Below are 17,331 nucleotides of genomic sequence, written 5' to 3' on the forward strand. Positions count from 1 at the left end.
AGAAAAAAGTCCATAGACATCGATTTTTGGCCGATGTCTATGTTGTTTGGCAACCGATGTTGATGTCGGTGATGTCTATTCTAGACATCGGCCATAACCCGATGTCTTTACTTACTTAGACATCATTTCTGGCAAAAAAAATGATGTCTATGCACTGTTTTTTTACAAAAAATGTTAGAAATAAATAATTTAATAAATAAATTACACCTATTACAACAGATTAAACATATTACGAGCTATGTTTTTTTCCACATAGACATCGAGTATTTTCATTTAGGTGATGTAAAATCAGATATTAAACATCGATTTCTTCAGTGAAAGGTGATGTCTATATCGACACATAGACATCAGTTTTATCCCAAACAAAGTGTTATCTATGTTTAATTTAGACTTTAACATGTCAGTCTTTGACATCAATTATTCATCTTAAAGCGATGTACATTAACTTTTTTGACATCAGTTTTTCTTCTTTAAAAGTGATGTATATATTGTCACATAAACATCAGTTTTATCAAAAACAAAGTGATGCCTATTTTCAATTTACACTTGAACATGGCAGTCTTTGACATCAGTATTTTTATCTAAAAGCATGTACATTAATTTTTTTTGACATCAGTTTTTGTTCTTTAAAAGTGATGTACAATTGCTTTTGTAACTAAGATATATCAAATATACGGAACTTGCACTCAAGTAAACTAAAGAAATAATAGATTTGAATACATGCTTAAATACATAGTCTGGTCCTTTATCATCATCAAAATAAACTGCATCTTACATTGAAAAGATACTAGTTTGTTTTCTGCTATGCCCATCAATTCATCATCTATATATTTTGGTGAAGCATCTACATTCTCACGAAGACTGGATCCAAGTTCCCGCTGTGTTTTAGAGTTTTGTCCACCAGTTGACTTCTGCAACACGTCTAAATAGATGCATGTTCCAGCTAATTATTGGCAAAAAAGATTTAAAGGTGGCCTGTAAAATAGTGAAGTACGATGCTCAAGGTTTTTATGGAGTATACCCAAAGTCAAAGCAGGGACAGAGAAAATATATATCAGTGTGCAGAAGTTCTTTATAGTTTATACCTCTCAGCAGAAATGTGGTGCATTCGCGATCTGAGATTAGTATATGAATTATAAGATGCATCAAACTCTAAGATAGAGAACAATATATCCATGACGCTGATCTTTTGTGCGGTCTTTAGTGGCCCAGTATTTCTTCTGCAAATTTAAGAGCTGATTTAAAAAACTGTACTCTCAGTTTTTCTTTCAATGCTATACTTTCCCCAAGATGAAACTATTAAAACTAGTGCTCTCTCATTGTTCTAGCTTAATAGAGTATAAATATGTAGATAAGAGTAAGTACCTGTAGTTACAGACTCTTCATTTTGTATATTGACCTCCATGGAATCCACAACATCAGAGAGCTAAGAAATAAGATGGTATTAGAAAGTACACAAGAAGCTTTGATGCAGGACAAAAAACAAAGGCAATAAAATAAGAAGGATAGCTAGTAAAACTGTTGTGCAACTAATTCTAGAAATATTGTTTGGGTGAATTCATATCAGAGAAAGTTTAGACCATACCACCTATTACTCAGCTACAATGAAAAGAACATATATGATGCGACCAAACACAATAAAAATCAAAGTTAAGAATTTACCTTTCTCACAGAGAGAAGCAACTATTAAGCACTGCATATTTATTGAACTCCGCTCATTTACGTCCCGTCCATTTTTTATAATTTGGAGAGGGTAGATATATGACATCAAATTATAGGAAATAATTGTGGATATATAGAAGAAAACACTAAACATCAATATGTACTCACGGGGAATATAGTTTTGTGCAACTGCGCTTCATACTCGACAACAATGACAGGTTCATCATGAAGAAAATGCTGGAAATGAAAAGGTTGAGTAGGAAGGTCAAACTTGACAACAACAAAGAAAACATTAGACAAAGGCAGAGAAGTAATATACTTCCAAATACTCATCTCGCAAGCTGGTTGACTGCATCTGATCCCGCTCCAAATAGGCAGATTCGATTTCTGACAATAAGAACGGCCGAGCAATAGCTATTTCACGCTCAGAAAACCATGTAGCCGAACCCTTGCAACCTAAAATGTAAGAAATCAGTAGAAGAAATATAAGAAAGACTTAACAATTTTATAAAAATGCACACCTCAGTAAGCATTGATTCCAAGGCCTCTATAGTTCCTTTCTCTTTGCAAGACGAAGTCATTATATAGGCCTTACTTGGTCGAACAAGGACATCAGCGGAAGCCGAGCATGAAAAATATGGTAGATCCTTCTTGCGAGATATCTTAAAGAATCTTTGGTTCAAAGCATGAAAGAACATGCACTCTACAAGTAATTCCCTGTAATCCCTTACAGTCCCCAGCTCTACCACAGACATCTTACAGCTTACCATCACTGCAGACTATTCAAGGCCAATTAAAGATAGGAACTGTCTGACTTATTGCATGGAAATGATCATCCAACATGAAAATACATGGTTAAAAAGAAGTGTAGTTAAAAAAGATGCACAACAAACTAACCCCGACAGCTTCAGATTCTAACAAACATAAATATCATGGCTCTTCGTGTGATGGAACCAGAAAGTGTGGTATAGGAGGAGGATCAGATGCTGAAATTTTATTCCCAAAATACATCTTTATAAGCTCAACAACAATCTGTTATATCGATTATGATGAGCGAGGGAAGAGAGAATTAGATAATTAAAAAATAAAACTCAGCATTATTAGTCGCCGTATTTCAAAGCAATATACTGTATTATTAAGCTAGCTGACATGATTGGATTTGACACAATTCATTCCAAATACACACACAGATTCTTTCCAGGTTTAATTTGACCAACTGGAGATTTTTTTCACTCTGGTGAGAACATATATATTAAATACACGTCTGTTATGAAATATCAAAGTATGCGATAAATAGCCATATTTGAAATCTAGACCTGTGTATCAGCGAAATCTCCAATTGCTACAACAACCATATTTTTCAGATGATACCATTTCCTGTAGAACTGTTTCACAGTCCCAGGAGACACAGTTCGGATCACCTTTTCCAGTCCAATGGGTAAACGCTTGGCATACTGCAACCATTGATGAGCATATATGATGTATTCGTATAGATATAGATGTATTGTTCTGAAAATCATGCTCACAATAAATTACAACTGTACCCTAATTCAAACAGGAAACACCAAACTCATATTAAAAGTATTACGATAAAAAGAATTGATCACCTTACTTTCAATTCTTAGGCTAATAGTGAGCATGCCAATGCAAAAGCACAGATAAGGTTCGTTCACAAATAAAAAGGAGCATAGAACGAACTTGTACAATACAATGAGGATTACATACATATAAGCTAAAACCGACATACTAAAAAATCAGGATTACTGAGCATGTCGATCAGGATCTGTTTTCTAATTAAGCTAAGAGAATGTTCGACAAGTGCTAGATAATAGCTAAAAATATTTGGAATTATAAGTGCCAACAACTAGACCTTTGAACCTTCCATCATGAGCGCCCAATATGCCTCCTGCATCCTTCCATTAGCATTTCTAGTACCTCTATACTCTTCCAGAACTGCTCCTCTTTCTTTCTCCAAATCATCTGATGATATCCAAATCTGTACTAGCCATAAGGTTGAACCTATAAAGATATATGATAAAATCTCAAATTATATAAAAAACCAAAACGTCACTATTACCTCTGAACTGAATTCAGCCAGTATAGATATAGTCTGAGGTAAAACTTCAGGCTTGTCAACCGGAACAAACAGTTCATAAACAGTTTCATCAGAAGATGTCGCTGCATTTTGACAAGCCCCAAATTCTGCATCATAACTTTCAAGAAACTTTATAATATCATGATTCGTGTACTTGTTAGTCGCACTGAAAGCAAGATGCTCGACAATGTGCGCAACTCCGCGCTCTTCCTCCTCTTCCAACACTGAGCTGCCATATAAACTTGTCCAATTATAAAAACAACCCAAATAAACTGTGTATGCAGGAACTATAACAAACAAGTAAACACTTTTCACTGCAACTCCCTTGATTATACCCAAGATTTCATCTACAATCAAAGCACCTTAAATATAAACCAAAGATTACCTTAAATAATAGTTGTATCATATAGAAAAACAAAATTAAAAAAATTAATAAATGAAAGATAAATCCAAGTAAACGAAAATAACATGCTAATTATTACCCAAACCATATTCCTTATAACCAACAAAGAGTATTAAAATTAAAAACCCCAATTTAAAAAATTAGGGTTTCGATTTTAAAAATCCCCAATTTAAGAAATTAGGGTTTTGATTTTAAAAAACTTAACTATTAAAGCAGAGAAGACCATAATAGTATTAATGTAAAGGAGACACCAAGAGATTGTTAGCAGACCGGTGAAGGTGATTGTGATGGTGAACCCATCGGACCTGGTGGAGATGGTGGTTACTAAAACAGCAGAGCTGGTGGTGGTGGCCATTAGAGTAGCGAAGGTTGTAGTGGTGAGAGACGAGTGAGAAAGAGAGAGAGAGAGAGAGAGAGAGAGAGAGAGAGAGAGATTCAGTGGGGGTTGAGAGACGAGAGAGAGATTTGTGAGAGATTTACTTTTTTTTTTGTTTTTAGTTTCTCTGGACAGGGGGAATAATTGGCAATCAAATGAGGGAAAGTTTTGTAAAATTTCACTAAGGGGGGAAACAAATTGAAGTGGCCCGCGCTGATTTATTTTAGAGAACTTTAGACATCGGTTGTTAAATAATCGATGTCTTCAAATAACAAAGACATCAGAAAAACACGGGGTGATGTTATTACCTCTTTTAACATCAGTGGCATCCGCAACCGATGTCTAATGTGTGATGTCTATTCAACTTTTTCTTGTAGTGATACATAAGTCTGGTATATCAAAAGTTGAAAGCCTAGCCTATTGGTAGTTCCTACCTCAACTACTGCGACATCAACGCCTATGGGAAACTTCGGAACGTTTCCTATTCACTTGCGAATTGGGAGCTTGGTCCTGTTCATCTTGTCTATCTGATGTTGTGTGATGAAAGAAGAAAGCAAGGGTGAGCAACAAGCCCACCGAAATAATATGTATAATAATTAACAATATATGAGCATCCTCATAGTACTCATGAAAGTCTTGGACAAGAAAAAATGAACCAAGTTTGATCTCTTAATGCGACCAAGTCGAAAAATATTTAGTATGTATATATACTTTTCAGAATTTTTAAATCCTCTTCCATGTATAATATACACAGAGTTTAAGTTTATAACTGTATAAAAATATCATTGCAAGGTGATCTCATATATCTAACCTTGTCTCAACGTTTTTGTGCAAATCTTTGTCATGCATAAGATAATCATTATCCAGGTATAAGTTGAAAAGATGAAGTTACAAGATACTCCAATATACTTATATCTTTTCCGAATACTACTTGAACTACCACCATTCAAGTTATAATTAGTTCATCCTATAGATGAAGCTACACGACAAAACTTGTATAGAATTAAACTTTGAAATATTATTAGAAAGAAATGAAGTTACGAGATACTTCGTTTGATGAAAACATCATTTTGAAAACTCGACCCTGCCAACACTTAACAATCGCCCAACCGTAGCCTTTCTATCAAAGTGCTCTGGGTAGTGTTGCAGAAATATCCAATTGGATGATGAACTCATTACGGGAGTTTTCCGCGCCAGGAAGACCACTCACGATGATCAGTCGCAGTAGTGAAACCCCACCATTTTCTACATGTAGAGGAGAACCTGTCGGATTTACTTGTCAACCGAACACTGGACTCTTAAGGAATGGACCGTCTTAGCGGAACTTCCAGGCCATTTAGGCCAATATAATAAGGCTGGGCCGACGCCACTCGACCACTTACGCCACTCCTAGTTCAGATGAAATCCATGACTCTGAAACGTAAAGCTTGTCCCCCCTTTCCCCAAGTAGAAACTTGTTGATACGGCTCCACCAAGAAGTCGTATCTAGTTGGAAAGGAAAACTCACCGATTTTTCCCAGGCAGTGCCTGTTAATGGATTAACTTGTTCTAAGAATTTTACTTCCCGAGTGTTGGGTAAGTAATCAAAAACTCTTTTATCAAAACAGCAGCCTTGTTGTGAATATAAAACACACCACAGAGCCGGATCCCTCAGGTTTTGAGCGAGTTTTTAAATCCCCTTCGAAAGGAGGATCTTAAATATAAAAATGAGTTTTGGGATCCGCCCTAACTTTTAAAATCATTTTGAAGACTCGAAAACATTTTTAAGAATGTTTGGAGTAATGCTGATTTAATAAAATAAATCAGTCCCAATATATTAGAAAATGTAATAACCCCCAAAATTTTGAACTTTTTGTAACCTTTATGAATCGTGTTTTAGCTGAATGAGAAAACTTTTCATGCCACACTACGTAGGGGTTCTGTTATGGATATTCTGAGATTTTATTAGTACTCTATATGGTATATAAGTGTATGTAAAGATCGTCAGAATCCAATTCCGAACACTTTGAATTTTCCCGGAAATCCATTAGATACGGAAAGAATTGAGTATAAGGTAACAGGATAAAAAGGATTTAAATTAAAAGATTATAAGAAAGGATCATAAAAGGATTATAATGTATTGAGAAAGGTTAAGGAAACCCAAGTAATAAGATCCTGGGTATGATCCCTCAAACGAGAAATGAGAACGAAAGTTAAGCGAACCGTATAACAGATCAGCGGTCATTAGGCAAACAATTAGAAGCTAATCAAAGAGATTAGAGGGGATGATGTCATCCAACCAATGAGAAGAGAGCAAGAAAGGGATGATGACATAGCAATGTGATGTAAGCATGACATAGGAGGGAAGGACGTGTGGTTGAATGATAACCACACAAAGTCAAGGTTAATTAGGTAATTAACCTAAAACAAATCAAAATTTAACCAACCAAGCAAAACATTTCATTTTTCATCAAACAAAACACAAAACCCTCCATTTCTTCATGAAGCTCTCGGCTTCTTTCTTAGCAAAATGAAGATCCAAGCTCCACCACTTACTATTTAGAAAGGTATTTATCTAAACTTCCCCATGGATAGTTACATACTTCCTATAAGTTTAAGTTTCTAATTCCAAGCCAATTTTTTTTATAAATCAAGGAAGCTTCTAATTCCAAGCCAATTTTTTTTATAAATCAAGGAAGAAGATGGTGAATAGTAACCTTCAAGAAATAACTTTGGTTTTCTTGATTTTTTTATGAAAGTTCAAGGTAGCTTAAGCATAGATCAAGGCTTCCATGGGCATTCCAAGGATCTTTCATTGATTAAGAAGCTTCAAGGAAGGTATAACATCTCCAAACCCTAGCTTTACTTTGTATATTAGAATGATTTTGGTTGATATGGTATTAGAGTAGCTTAGTGATTGTGGTTTAGAGTTGGGTTGGAATGGTGGTGATTGGATTGTTGAAATCTTATGATTTGGTTAAAGAATGTAGTATAGTTTAAATTCAAGTTTTAAGATTTAGTAAATTGATTATAATGAGTTGATTTGGGGCTGTTGTAATGTAGTTTGGATGGAGTTTTGATTGGGTTGTGAATTGGGGTTGAATTGTGGTGGATTTGGAATGGTTTAAATTTGGGAAATCGCGTAAACATAGCCGTCGTAATGTCCGATTTACTTTAGACGCTTTTGTTCATAACATTAGGACCCGAGAACTCCCTGCTAGATTTTGACCATTGCCATGTTTAGATATTTCATGTTACGAGCTTCGTTTTGATATGTAGTTCGTTTGATTCCGATGTACGGTTTAGGAGAAACGACCGTTTTAAGTAACGGCGTTTCGCGAACGAAACTTTTCCCCTCGCCTTACTTTGAAACATAGGTTAAAGACCAAAAAAGGGTTAATTAGTGTATGAAACAATTATGGTAAGAGTGTTAGGCAGTTGGTAAGACTTTCACGAAGGAATCTCCTTAAAACTCGTAATGGTTAAATTATTAAAAATGGTGGAGCCGAGGGTACTCGAGTGACTTAAGAGAATCAGTAAGCGCAAAGCGAGCGTTAAAGTCTAAGTTGGTTAATGTATAGATTTACAAGTGATTTTGGCTTAATTCTAACTTACTTGTTGTTTATAGGTTACCAGACTCGTCCCGAGCCATTCGTAACCCCCAGTCGCTCAGGCTCTACCCGTTATAACTGTTGTTGTGATGTATATGTGTATATGCATGATCTTGCGATAAATGCATATTTGTTATTAGCAAATTCTTGCGATATATTGTAGCATGTGATATGGTCCATATGCATGCCTGTTTCGTATTCTTGCCATATACATCTGTTGGTTCAGTTGATAATACCTATGCTAGAGAATAGCGGTAATTTGCATATACCCTTAGTATAGGGACCCAAAGGTGAAAGCATTTTCTAAAACCGGGAGTCGAGGATCCCGAGTAGATTTTATATATATATATATTTTTTATATATATATGGTAATAGTTTTTAAAACTATTAATCGAATAGGGTTTATTCGATAACTTTATTTTATTAATGATTATTATCTTGAATATTCATTCGAGGACTTATGACTCCTTTATATTATTTATTGAATATTATCTTGAATATTCATTCAAGGACTTATGACTCCTTTATATTATTTATTGAATATTACTTGGATATTCATTTGAGGATGTATGACTCCTTTATTTTATTTAATGAATATTTTTTATAATATTCATTCGAGGTATTATGACTCCGCTTATTATTTATTAATATTCTTTATTTATTAAAGAATAATGTTCGATAATCAAACTTACTTTTGATATTCAAATAAAGATATTACTTTCGTATAAGTATATCTTTGATTATTTACTATTCATTTCAAGTATAAGTTTTCCAACTTCTACCTCAATTACTCTTTATGGGAATATTATTTAAATAATAATATTCAGATATTTCTTTATATTGAGACTGATTTACTTTATTAAATCAGCATTATTCCAAACACTCTTAAAGTGTTTTCAAGTCTTTAAAATGATTTTCAAAAGTTAGAGCGGATCCCAAAACTCATTTTTATATTTAAGATCTTCCTTTTAAAAAGGGGATTTAAATACTCGCTCAAAACCGGAGGGATCCGGCTCTGTGGTGTATTTTATATTCACAACAAGGTTGTTGTCTTGATAAAAGAGTTTTTGATTACTTACCCAACACTCGGGAAGTAAAATTCTTGGAACAAGTTAATCCATTAACAGGCATCGCCTGGGAAATATCGGTGAGTTTTCCTTTCCAACTAGATACGACTTCTTGGTGGAGCCGTATCAACAAGTTTCTACTTGGGGAAAGTGGGGACGTGCTTTACGTTTCAGAGTCATGGATTTCATCTGAACTAGGAGTGGCGTAAGTGGTCGAGTAGCGCCGGCCCAACCTTATTATATTGGCCCAAATGGCCTGGAAGTTCCGCTAAGTCGGTCCATTATTTAGGAGTTCAGTGTTCGGTTGACAAGTAAATCCAACAGGTTTTTTTCTACATGTAGAAAATGGTGGGGTTGTACTACTACGACTGATCATCGTAAGTGGTCTTCCTGGCGTGGCAAACTCCCGTAATGAGTTCATCATCCATTTGGATAATTCTGCAACACTACCAGTAGCATTTCGATCGAACGACTACTAATGGGTGGTTGCCGAAGTATTGACAGGGTCAAACAGTTTTATTGGTGTATCCATTGAATGAAGTATCTCGTAACTTCATTTCTTTTCAAAATATTTCAAAGATCAAATATTTTCAAGTTTTATTTGTGGTCTCATCTATGGGATGACCTCTTGAATATTATTATACTTGGAACAATAGTAGTTCTAGTAGATTCTAAAATGGTATAAGTGTAGCGAAGTAATTGGTAACTTCATCTTCTTTTAAAACTTATACCCAGTAAGTAATTACCTTACACATGATAAAAGATTCTAATAAGTATCCATTTAGATACTTGTATTATTTTTATCACTATATATTATCTTGCGAGCTGTAAGGCTCACTCTTGCTTTATTTCTTCATCACACAACAACAGTTAGGAAAGATGGCCAGACTCCAGCAGACCCAGCGCAAGCGCGTGGGAAGCGTCCCGCGTCGCTTCCCGCGTCTTCCCGTTGATGTTGTAGCTGCTATAGCTGCAGAGGTAGATCTATTGATAGATCAGGCATTCTACTTTTGAGAATCAATTATGTATAATTATAACTTGTGGCAGATAATGGCAATTAACTGTAAATTTATCAAGTAATCATTTTGGGTTGTAATAACTTTTAATTGTGGATTCAAGGACTTGTACTTATTTCAATTTCATCTTTGAGACTATAACGGGTTGTGGTGTGTGTTAGTGTGGGGTCACAGCATAAGGTTATTTATTATTAATTATGTGAAGTGATATTGTGGAAAGAAAGACCGTGACGACCCGGATCCCTGACCCCGGATCTGGGGGTGTTACAGAAAATATCTGAATATTATTATTTAAATAATATTCCCATAAAGAATAATCTTTATAAAAATAATTGAAGTAGAAGTTTTAAAACTCATACTTGAAATGAATAATAAATAACCAAAGATATACTTATACGAAAGTACGATCTTTATTTGAATAATGGAAAATAAGTTTGATTATCGAAACATTATTCTTTAATAAAATAAAGAATACTATTTAATAAAATAATCGGAGTCATAAGTCCTCGAATGAATATTCAAAATAATATTCATTAAATAAAATAAGCGGAGTCATAAGTCCTCGAATGAATATTCAAAATAATATTCATTATGTGAAATAAAGTTATCGAATAAACCTTATTCGAATAATAGTTTTGAAAACTATTTATATATATATAAATATATATATATATATATATATATATATAATATACTCGGGAACATCGTCTCCCGGTTTAGAAAATATGTTCACCTTTGGGTCCCCTATACTATGGGTATACGTAACTACTGCTTATCTCTAGCATAGGTATTATGCAACTTATAAGCAATTGAATCAACAATTAGATATCAAGATTACGAAACAGACATGCATATATATCATATCAGCATGCTCCAATATATCGCAAAATTTGCTAATAACAATCATGCACTTATCACAAGATAATGCATATACATATATTTACATCACAACAACAGTATAACGGGTAGAAAACTTGCCTGAGCGACTGGGGGTGATAAAAGGCTTGGGACGAGTCTGGTAACCTATAAACAATATATAAGTTGGAATTAAACCAAAGTCGCTTATGAAACTATACTTTAACCAATTAGACCCTAACGTTCGCTATTGCGCTTAACGATTCACTTAAGTCGCTCGAGGAGCCTCAGCTCCACCATTTTTAATAAATTAACCATTAAGGGTTTTAAGGCGATTCTTTCGCGAGTCCTCTACCAACTGCCTAAACCACTTTAAATAATTGTTTCATACTCCAATTAGTCATTTAAGGGCCTTAACCAACGTTTTAAAGTAAGGCGAGGGGTAATGGTTCGTTCGCGAAATGCCGTTACTTAAAATTGTCATTTCTCCTAAATCGAACATCGGATTCAAGCGAACCACATATCAAAACGAAGCTCGTAACATGAACTATCTAAAAATGGCAAATGTTAGAATCTTTCAGTGAGTTAACGGGTCCTAAAGTTAAGAACAGGACAGTTAAGGAAAATCGGGCATTATGACGTTTATGTTTACGCGATTTCCAATTTAATTAACACTCTAAATTATCATCAATTCACTCACAACCACCAATACAACAATATTCAACCATCATACTACAAACTCAGTCCCCAACTACAAGTTTTACCAATTTATCCAACCAATCAAAGACCCAATATTCAAAACCAATACAAATCCACCAAAACTACTTATAATCAAAGATCAAGCCTTAATACTAACAATGCTTCAATAAAACTTAATGGAATCATAAAATCAAAGCTAGGGTTTGAAGTTGATACCTTCCTTGGTAGGTGTTAAGTTGCTAGGAAGCCTTAGGGAGCCTTAATCTAACCTCCTACAAGCTTGATCTTTCCAAAGAAATCAAGAACATAAAGTTAGGTTTTGAAGTTTCTAAAAGTCAGATTGAAATAACTGTCAAAACTAGGGTCTTACCATGCTTATTTGGATGAGACTTGTGAACCAGAGTTGTAGGCCATCTCAATACCTTTCCAAAGAGCTATAGAACATACTATTTGAGTGAGTATTGAAGGAGATATGGTAGTTTGAAGTTGCTGGTCTGGTTTTGCCCGAGAGCTTGCTTCTTTAAAATGAAAAGTCAAGTTTGTGTTATGATTTTTTTGTTTTGTTTCTTTGTTTATGGCTTGGCTAATTTTGAGGATTTACCATGGTAAAAAATGAATGACTCACAATCAACCAACAACACACTTCTTTTTGTCATGCTTAGGTCATCATTCTTATGTCATTCAATTGCCACATGTCTCTTCCTTGTGGTTTGATGATGTCACAATCCTTGGTTTCTTGTACAAGCTTGTCTCTTGGTCGCTTATTTGTTTTACGGTTCGCTTAACTTTCGTTCTCGTTCGTCATTTGAGGGATCATATCCGGGATCTTATTACTTGGGTTCCCCTAAACCTTTCTCAATATATTATATTCCTTTTTATGATCCCCTCTTAAAATTCTTGAATTTAAATCTTTTTTATCCTGTCACCTTATACTCAATTCTTTCGGTATCTGGTGGATTTTCGGGAAAAAATCAAAGTGTTCGGATTTGGATTCTGACGATCTTTACATACACTTATTTAATTTATGGAGTACTAATACGATCTTAGAATTTCCATAATAGTACTCCTATATAGTGTGGTCTGATAATTTTTCTTAATCAGCATCATCAGCAAAAGTTACTATTCATCAGGGTTTCAAAAATTCCAAAAATTGGGGTTATTACAAAGGATAATCTCTATAAAAATAATTGAAGTAGAAGTTTTAAAACTCATACTTGAAATGAATAATAAATAACCAAAGATATACTTATACGAAAGTACGATCTTTATTTGAATAATCGAAAATAAGTTTGATTATCGAAACATTATTCTTTAATAAAATAAAGAATATTATTTAATAAAATAATCGAAGTCATAAGTACTCGAATGAATATTCAAAATAATATTCATTAAATAAAGTAAGCGGAGTCATAAGTCCTCGAATGAATATTCAAAATAATATTCATTAAATAAAATAAAGTTATCGAATAAACCTTATTCGATTAACAGTTTTGAAAACTATATCAATATATATATATATATATAAATATATATACATATATATATATTATACTCGGGAACATCGACTCCCGATTTAGAAAATGTTCACCTTTGGGTCCCCCTATACTAAGGGTATACGCAACTACTGCTTATCTCTAGCATAGGTATTATGCAACTTATAAGCATTTGAATTAACAATTAGATATCAAGATTACGAAACATACATGCATATATACCATATTAGCATGCTCCAATATATCGCAAAATTTGCTAATAACAATCATGCACGTATCACAAGATAATGCATATACATATATTTACATCACAACAACAGTATAACGGGTAAAAAAACTTGCCTGAGCGACTGGGGGTGGTAAAAGGCCTGGGGCGAGTCTGGTAACCTATAAACAGCATATAAGTTGGAATTAAACCAAAGTCGCTTAAGAAACTAGACTTTAACTAATTAGACTCTAACGTTCGCTTACGGTCGCTTAACGATTCACATAAGTCGCTCGAGTACCCTCGGCTCCACCATTTTTAATAAATTAACCATTACGAATTTTAAGGAGACGCTTTCGCGAATACCCTACCAACTGACCCTTTAACCTTACATAATTATTACATGCTCCAAATAGTCATTTAAGGACCTTAACCAAGGTTTCAAAGTAAGGCGAGGGGAAATGGTTTGTCCGCGAAACACCGTTACTTAAAACGGTCGTTTCTCCTAAACCGTACATCGGATTCAAGCGAACAACATATCAAAATGAAGCTCGTAACATGAAATATCTAAACATGGCAATGGTCAGAATCTTACAGTGAGTTCACGGGTCCTGAAGTTAAGAACAAAAACAGTCTAAGGTAAATCGGGCATTATGACGGCTATGTTTAAGTGATTACCAAAGTTTAAACTACTCCAATCAATTCACAAATCAACCCACAACCAACCATACAACCAAACTTCATCCAAGTCCTACTAAAGCAGTCCATAACCTCATATTTTATCCAACTTATTCAACCACAAACATGAACTACTAACTATACTTAAGTTTCATTAACTATAAACAAGATTCAATCATCCAAATCACTACAAACCCAACCAAAATTTAAACACACAAGCATCATGATTCTAATGAACTATATTAATCAAAACCACTCCTAAATATTCAAATTAAAACTAGGGTTTGAAGTTTTATACCTTGAAGCTTTTAATCCATGAAAGATCCTTGGAATGCCCATGTAAGCCTTTATCTATGCTTAAGCTACCTTGACCTTACAAATAAAATCAAGAATCAAAAATTTGTTCTTGAAAGTTACTATTCACCCTAAACTAAAATGATTTGTTTGAGATAGATACCTTTGATTCAAGCACTCAAACTATTTGCTCTTCTTAGTTATGAAATATAGGATACAAAGAAACAAACCTCTTGAATTATGATTGAGTGGAGCTTAGGTTTGGAAATTTTTCTTCTTGTTTTTCTTCAAAAAACCGTGAGCAAGGAGATGGGGGGAAGAGAAATGAATGTGTTTGCTTGGTTGCTTCCTTTTTGTTTGTTAATTAACCTTTTTCCATGGTAAAAATTATGTGGCTCAAAATCAACCAACGAACCCTTCCCATTTGGTCATGCTTATATCATCTACTTATGCCATCTTGTTACACTTATCCTCCTCTTGTTGGTGTGATGACATCATCCTCCACTAACCCCTTTGATTAACTCCTAATTACTTGGTTAATGATCGCTGATCTGTTATACGGTTCGCTTAACTTTCGTTCTCGTTTATCGTTTGAGGGATCATACCCGGGATCTTATTACTTGGGTTCCCCTAAACCATTCTCAATATTTTATATTCCTTTTTATGATCCTCTTTTATAATCCTTGAATTTAAATCCATTTAATCATGTTACCTTATAATCAATTCTTTCGGTATCTAGTGGATTTTCGGGAAAAATCAAAGTGTTCGAATTTGGATTCTGACGATCTTTACATACACTTATATACCATATAGAGTACTAAAAAGATCTCAGAATAACAATAAAAGAACCTCTACAAAGTGTGGCATGAAAAGTTTTCTTATTCAGCATAATCAACAAAATCACTATTCATAAGGGTTACAAAAAGTTCAAAATTTTTGGGGTTATTAGATTAACAAAACACTTTGGTAGATTTTACTTAGTGAAAAATGTAGCACTCGATGATTTATTATCCATCGAGTGAGTAACTTATGTAACAATAAGTCTGTAGCACATTTCTGCATATAAATTGTTTAGATTCTGTAATTAGTACTCAAGTCATGTTCAGTTTATCTAGATATGCAGAATAGGTTGATTAATTGTACATAGATGATGTCTTGTAATCCTGCATAAATGAAATGAAGTCAAGTGCCAGATTGCTACCCGACGGATAAACAACAGTGCCATTCAACGGATGATCAACTAGGCAACCCGACGGATGATCATGAACTCGATGGAAGATAATGAACCCGATGGATAAAGAATTCAAACATCTGTTGACAGTGACAACACAGTCACCTGCGTCGAGTGTATGCAAATGGAATGTGGAAGCCTATTCAACTGGGTTTTCGAGAACAACGAAGCATTGCCATTTCCATGCTATTATGAAGATATTCAAAGATGCTGGAATAGAGTAATGAAGTAACATAGTATTACACTTGATAGTTTTTGTTTTATTATCTTGTATTATTACTTTGTAATCTTGGTGATATATAAACCAAGAAGCAGCAAATAAAATAACTAACTAAGCAACCAAGAGAGAAACATTTGTAAGTTGTATTCTTAGCATTTCTCTGCATTCTTAGTTGTTCAACATTTGTAAGCAGCTGTGAGCTTTATGCTACACAGAGTTCTCTCGATATATATTATATATCTCTGGTGGATACATTCAAATCCACCAGAAAGTTTTTAAAGACTTGTGTTTTTAATTACTTGTATTTTGATTCATTTGAAGTTATTATTCCGCACTCGGAAAATCAATTCACACTGATATATATATATATATATATATATATTTAAGTTAGAACAATTTTATTTAAGAAAAAGTTTCAAGAATTCCTTTCAACCCTCCTTCTGTAATTCTTGTTAAATTGTTAAGGGACTAACAATTGGTATCAGAGCAAGCTCTTGAAGAATAAAGAGTTTAAAGATCACAACAACACAGCAAGATGAACAAGAAGGATGCTGGAGTCAAGATTCCTTTTCTGGATAAAGATAATTACCATCATTGGAAGGTAAAGATGCATCTTCATTTACTTTCTCAAGATGAGGCCTATGTAGATTGCATAGAAAGAGGGCCTCATGTACCAATGAGAGCTACAACTGGAAATGAGCCATCTGTCCCCAAGCCAAGGCATGAATGGTCTGATCCTGATATTAAACAAGTCAGGAAGGAGAAAGAGGCCATGAATATCCTGTTCAATGGAGTTGATGGTGATATGTTTGACAACATCATCAATTGCAAAACTGCCAAGGATGTTTAGCACACTATACAGATCATCTGTGATGGCACTGAGCAAGTTAGAGAAAATAAGATGCAGCTACTGATTCAGCAATATGAGCATTTTCATAGTGAATAAAGTGAGTCTCTCACTGACATCTTTAGTAGGTTTCAAAAACTACTAAATGCTCTGAAGCTGCATGGAAGGGTCTATCAGAAAAAAGACTCCAATATGAAATTCCTTAGATCTCTTCCAAAGGAATGGAAACCAATGACAGTCTCATTAAGAAACTCTCAAGATTATAAGGAGTTTACTTTGGAGAGACTGTATGGCATCCTGAAGACTTATGAGCTTGAGATAGAGCAAAATGAGAGGATGGAGAGAGGAAAGAAGAAAGGAGGATCCATTGCACTAGTTGTTGAGTTAGAAAAAGAGAAGGAGATGAAGATGGAAGCTGTTGAATCAACTTCAAGGGTCTGTGAAAACAAGGGCAAGGGGCTGGTAGCTGAAAATGAAGATTCTTTTAGCCAAGATGGCATGGAGGATATTGATGAACATCTAGCATTTCTTTCCAGAAGATTTGCCAAGCTCAAGTTCAAGAAGAACTTTGGAGCAGCCAAGTCAAATAGAAACATGGTG

At 34.4% G+C, this 17,331-nt stretch overlaps 1 pseudogene; it reads right to left on the bottom strand.

Annotated features, from left to right (window-relative positions):
• Window positions 1-626: 626 nt before the first annotated feature.
• On the bottom strand, window positions 627-4,515 carry LOC141665783 (zinc protease PQQL-like; annotated as a pseudogene).
• Window positions 4,516-17,331: the final 12,816 nt, after the last annotated feature.

This window comes from Apium graveolens, chromosome 6 (assembly GCF_009905375.1).
Source record: "Apium graveolens cultivar Ventura chromosome 6, ASM990537v1, whole genome shotgun sequence".
Classification (NCBI taxonomy): domain Eukaryota; kingdom Viridiplantae; phylum Streptophyta; class Magnoliopsida; order Apiales; family Apiaceae; genus Apium; species Apium graveolens.